This window comes from Spermophilus citellus, assembly GCF_964194105.1.
Source record: "Spermophilus citellus genome assembly, chromosome: 10".
NCBI lineage: Eukaryota > Metazoa > Chordata > Mammalia > Rodentia > Sciuridae > Spermophilus > Spermophilus citellus.
In genome coordinates, this window is record NC_138197.1 from 69,307,427 (window position 1) to 69,313,426 (window position 6,000).

Here is a 6,000-nt window from a genome sequence, read left to right on the forward strand (position 1 = left end):
AGACTGCATTTAACCACTCTGACAAATGGGAAGCAACATGTTTGTCAAAACTGCCTTGAAATTGAAATTTAAATTTCCTTATAAAAAATTTTGAAGGGTTTTTAAAAATATATTTTTAGTTGTAGCTGGACACAATACCTTTATTTTATTTATTTTTATGTGGTGCTGAGGATCAAACCCAGCACCTCCATGTGCTAGGCAAGCGCTCTACCACTGAGCCCCAACCCCAGCCCCATGAAGATTATTAATGACCATAAAAATTTTGAAAATAACGAAAGTTCTTTTTATTGTTTTGTTTTGAATTACAAAGGTATTATTTAAAATAATAAATAAAGCCAGGAATGTTGGTGCACTCTGATAATCCCAGCACCTCCTGTGGCTGAGGCAGGAAGATCCTAAGTTTGAGGCCAGCCTCAGTAATTTAGCAAGGGCTGGGCTTATAGCTCAGTGGTAGAGTAACACTGGGAATAATCCATAGAACTACAAAAAAAAAAAAAAAAAAAAAAAGTGTGTGTGTGTGTGTGTGTGTTTGAAGTGCTAGGGATTGAACCCAGGACTTATTTTTTTTAATAATATATCTAAACCATAATTCATTGAGTATCTCCTGAACATATTCTAAATTTTCTAATTTGATTTTTCTTCAGTGAAGAGAATTTAAGGTTATCTTAAGTTTGATTTGTGTTGTTCATAATAGTTCTGGGTTTCCTAAGAGAAGGAAAGTTTCATACCCTGGGTAGCTACTACTAATCCTCAAAGAGGTTGTATCTGTCATTTTTCCTTCCACTTACAGGCACATGTCTTCCCTTATAGGCACATGTCTTGCCATCTCCAACCTAGAGATAGGACTGGGGCTTCAAGTTGTTTAGCCATCAGTTATGTGTCACTTGATAGTTAAATTTTAAATACCATGACTTGGCTGGGTATGTAGCTCAGTAGTAGAGCACTTGCCTAGTATGCCTTAGGTTTAATTCCCACTACTGCAAAAGAAAATTAATAATAATTACCATTACTTCATTATGAACATCAAATATTTTCTGGATCCCTAATCTATAGCCTTTTTTTTTTTTAAGAGAGTGAGAGAGGAGAGAGAGAGAGAATTTTTTAATATTTATTTTTTAGTTCTCGGCAGACACAACATCTTTGTTGGTATGTGGTGCTGAGGATCGAACCCGGGCCGCACGCATGCCAGGCCAGCCTGCTACCGCTTGAGCCACATCCCCAGCCCCTATAGCCATTTTTTAAAATGTGCCTTTTAAAATAGTAATACAAGCTGGGCACTGTGGCACATTGGTTTAATCCCATCATTTTGGGAGGCTGAGGCAGGAGGATTCCAAGTTTAAGACCAACTTCAGCAACATAGACCCTGACTCAAAAGGGCTAGAAATGTAGCTCAGTATTAGAGCATCCCTATGCCACAAAACAACCCCCAGTACCATGAAAATACAAAAGTAAAAATAAAACAGTAATACAAACTAGTTAAAAAGAAATACTGGTTGAAAGTGTAGCTTAGTGGTAGAGCACTCGACTAGCAGTCCCTACATTCTATCTCCACACCCCCAAAAAAGGATACATGGTTGAAAGTAAAAAGTGATTGCCTATCTTTCCCCATTCCCCAAAAGAAATCACTGGGAAGTTTCTTACATATTGTTCCAGAGATTTTTTTAAAACCCAAATATTTTTCTTTTATATAAATGGGAATCATTCGTATATTTACACAACTTGCTTTTAAAAATTTCCTTGCTTTTCATAACCTAATTATTTTTTCCTTTAAGAAAAAACATTATTTGTAAATGGTTATAAAGAAATGAAATTAGGGCTGGGGTTGTGGCTCAGAGGGAGAGCACTTGCCTACCATGCGTGAGGCACTGGGTTCGATCCTCAGCACCACATAAAAATAAAAATGAAGGTATTGTGTCCACCTATAACTAAAACATAAATATTTTTTAAAAAATAAGAAATGAAATCTAAACAGTTCAAAAGTATAGATAATAAAAAGTAAGCCTCCCTGCCATTCTGGATTGTTTGTACCCTCTCCAGAGGCAACCACTATTTAATTTCTTATATATTCTTCTGGATATATATATTTCATAAGAATATATACTACTTAAGAGCTGAGGTTGTGGCTCAATGGTAGAGTGCTCACCTAGCACACGAGAGGCCCTGGGTTAGATCCTCAGCACCACATAAAAATGAAATAAAGATATTGTATCCACCTAAAACTAAAAAATAAATATTAAAAAAGAATATATACTATTTAAACCTCTTTCCACTGGTATTTATAAACATATATCTTGTTCTTTCTTGTGACTGCAAAGTATTCTACTGTATAAATATATCATAATTAGTTTAACCGGTCCCTAATGATGGTATTCTGGGTTTTGCTGTTACAAGTATTTTTGAATGAACATCCCATAATACATATATTATTCCTTGTGTGTGAAAGTGTATATGTAGAGTAAATTCCTAGCAGTGGAGTTGTGGGGCTGTGTAATTGATAAAGTACTCTTCACTATTGATCAAGTGGCAGAGGTTTACACTCTTACCACAAGTATGTGGGAGTACTTTGCACAGTTGTTGAGGTGGAAGCTAAGGAGAAATAGAGATAACTGAAACATAGTCCCAGACTTCAAGTGGCTGATAAACTACTTCAGATAGGGACTAGGGATGTGGCTCAGTGATGGAGAGCACTTGTCTAGCATGTGTAAGGTCCTGGGCTTAATCCCCAACACTGCAAAAAAAAAAAAAAAAAAAAGCAAAAGCAAAAAGAATGATAGATTTGGGTGACAGAGATGAGTGTTGCATGAACACCCTGCTGTTATCTTGTGTAAGGTGGGAGCATTACCAGCAGAACCTAAGCTACAATATACTAGCAGGTGCTTCCAGGCCAGCTTCAGTATGGAGTATTTCTGAGGGGAATAGGAGAAATTATGGAAAATCTGTGGTATGTTGTCATCCATCTGTGAACTAACCTGTGTTCTTGAAAAAGCTCAGTAGAACAATGACTTTTGCCCCTGGAGATCCTGCCACTGGACCTAACAAATGAGGGTTTTGATTTATAGGACTCATTCCACATGGTAAGAATTTTATCAATACAGCAACATGCATTTTGGAAGGAACAGGTGTCTAAAACAGTACCTGTTACATAAGTAACTGAGACTTCATGTAACAAGGAATTACTTTATCACCATTTTAACCAGTGAGTTCAGAGTATTGACCCTCCTGCTGGCAACCAGAGAAACATACGATAAAATTAATCAAAGTTTTGGTTGTTGCAGCTACTTAGGAACATTTTTTCTTTTCAACATTGAAGCACTTACTGTGTGTAAGGCTCTCTGCTGAGTTCTGAGGCCCAGATAAATGGTTCTAGCCCTTTCTTAACTATGGAAGCCCTGCCTGGTAGCCAGGCAGTGTGGTAGAGTAGAAAGACCTTGGACTTGGACTTTAATTCTGTTTTGTAGTTTGGAAGTGTGACTGGATGACCTTGGGCATGTAATGTAACATCTTTGGACCTGTTACTAAACTATAAAGTGAAGACAATGCAACTATTTTAAGAGTATAGCTAGGGCTGGGGATGTGGCTCAAGCGGTAGCGCGCTCGCCTAGCATGCGTGCGGCCCGGGTTGGATCCTCAGCACCACATACAAACGAAGATGTTGTGTCCGCCGAGAACTAAGAAAAAATAAATAAATATTAAAATTCTCTCTCTCTCTCTCTGTCCCCCTCTCTCACACTCTCTCTTAAAAAAAAAAAAAAAAGAGTATAGCTAGACAGTACCCTCAGTGTATAAGCTAGCCTGTGACAAGCTAAGTATCCACTTGCCTCTGCTTGCTTGTGTCTCTTCTGCCCTTTAAAAGCATGTGATAGGTTTCCCCTATATCAAGCCCTACAGACTTCATTAATCAAAAAGAAGAAATCAGACACATGGTTATACTCTTCTACTTGGCTTTTCTCTCAGAGTGTGTATTCCTCCAGCATGGTGGGCCTTGTGCCCCTCTTGTCTAAGCCCTGTCAGGAAAATAACCCTTACCCAGTTTCAGAGCTATGTGGGTGAAGCAGCCTGGGTGCTAATGGAACAAGCTACCTCAGTAAACACTCTTGCCTGCTGCAGCCACACTCCCAGGAAAGCGAAGAAACATTATTTCCATACAGGTGATGAGGGAATTTTATTATGGGCCTTGATACTCTATACCGAGGAACACCTATCTAAAGACGTTTCTGGGTTAGGAAACTACCCACCATCACCAGCACAACTGTTCTGCCTGCCCACCCGCCCCTTCACTGCCGTCAAAACAGCAGGAACAAATACCACCCACTCCTGATTCCTCAAGGAAAAGACAGGTCTCTTTTTATGTCTCTTCAACTTAACCTAGTTAAGCTTTCTCTATAACTTGATTTTAAACCCATTTACTGGTGCTGTGAGAACACATGGCTTGAGACAATGAGGAGATTACTTAGGTCAGGCAGGCACTCCCTCTCTGGCTACTGCTTTCACTGTGGTGCTGCAGTCAAGGGCAGTGTCTCCTGTGCAATGTGAAGTCCAGGTTGCTATTAGCAGAGTGCTCACTATAGATCACTATCTTGAGTACCCATCAAAATAAGCATTCTGTTCCCTTTTAATAGACTGTTTACTAAAGTATAAAATAGAACCCTCCTACAGCATGGCACAGGAGCAAACTGCTGCCAACCTGGTCAGATCAAGGTTTAGACCCGATTCCTGTTCTTACTAGCCATGTACTATGTAATTGTTTCTTTATAAGTAAAACCATGTACTTTCCAGGATTTCTTTTTTTTTTTTTTTTTAAAGTTTCACAGCAGTCTGCTTAGTCTAACTAGGTTCCTCCACTACAAGAAAAGGAATAACTTAGAATGAGATGGCTAAGCAGTGACCATTCCAAAATGGTTTTTTGTTGTTGATTTTTTTTTTTTTTTTTTTTTTTTTTTTTTTGGTACTGGGGATTGAACCAGGACACACTTAACCAGTAAGCCACATCCCCAACCTTTTTATATTTTATTTAGAGATAGAGTCTCACTGAGTTGCTTAGGGCCTTGCTAAGTTGCAGAGGCTGGCTTTGAATTGGTGATCCTCCTACCTCAGCCTCCTGAGCTGCTGGATTGCACAACCATTCCCGGCTAAATGTTTTGTTTTGATGGCTGGGGAACTTTGTGTGAGGCTTCATCCTAAATTCACGTCCTTGGTCCCAGCATGCAGAGTCAGGGCAGTACTAGTAATAACAGTCTACCACAGTGTATGTCACAAACAAAGGACCATAGGCACTGCAAGATAAAAGAACTTCACCCCACCCAGCGTTATACTGGTCAGTGACAGAGCTAGAATTTGAACTGACTTGAAAACCCAAGATTTCTGAACCACACAACACAACCTTAGAAGTAAAGCCTGGCCACATTGGCTGAGGGCCAGCCTTGTAACAGTCCTAGGGACCTCCAGAAAGGAGGGTGGAGAGAGTAGGAAGGAGGGAAAAGAGGGGAGGAGCCTCTGGGCTCATTTCCTCCAGAGCCACCTGTTCCCACCCACCAGGGTACACAGTATCTGACTCTGCCTGCTCTGGTTAGGAGGGGGGCTTTATCTTTTGTGCCTTGAGGCCCCCCCACACACACTTTTTTCTCCTTGCTCTGCTCTGTTCTGCTTTCTCTCCTTGTTCTTTTTTGTAGATAATACTCCTACGGACCTCCCACAGCAGCTCTAAAATGCAGCCTCCTGAGTTTCTTGTTGACAAAGGCTTTTAGCTATCTGAACAGGGCCCCCTCTCAGCCTACCCATCTCTGCAACTCTCTACCATTGCCCAGAATGAGTGGAGAATGGGGAAAGGGGAGAAGAAAAGACTAGAGTAATGAGGACCTCGGTTCCCCACCTTCCAGTGCCCTCTTTAGATTTTTTAACTCCTTCTTACACTCCCCACCCCTCAAGGAGAAGGTAGAGGATTATTCACTAAGGACTGAGGGGTCATATATGAACAAATGCCAAATCTGAACAGAGATCTGA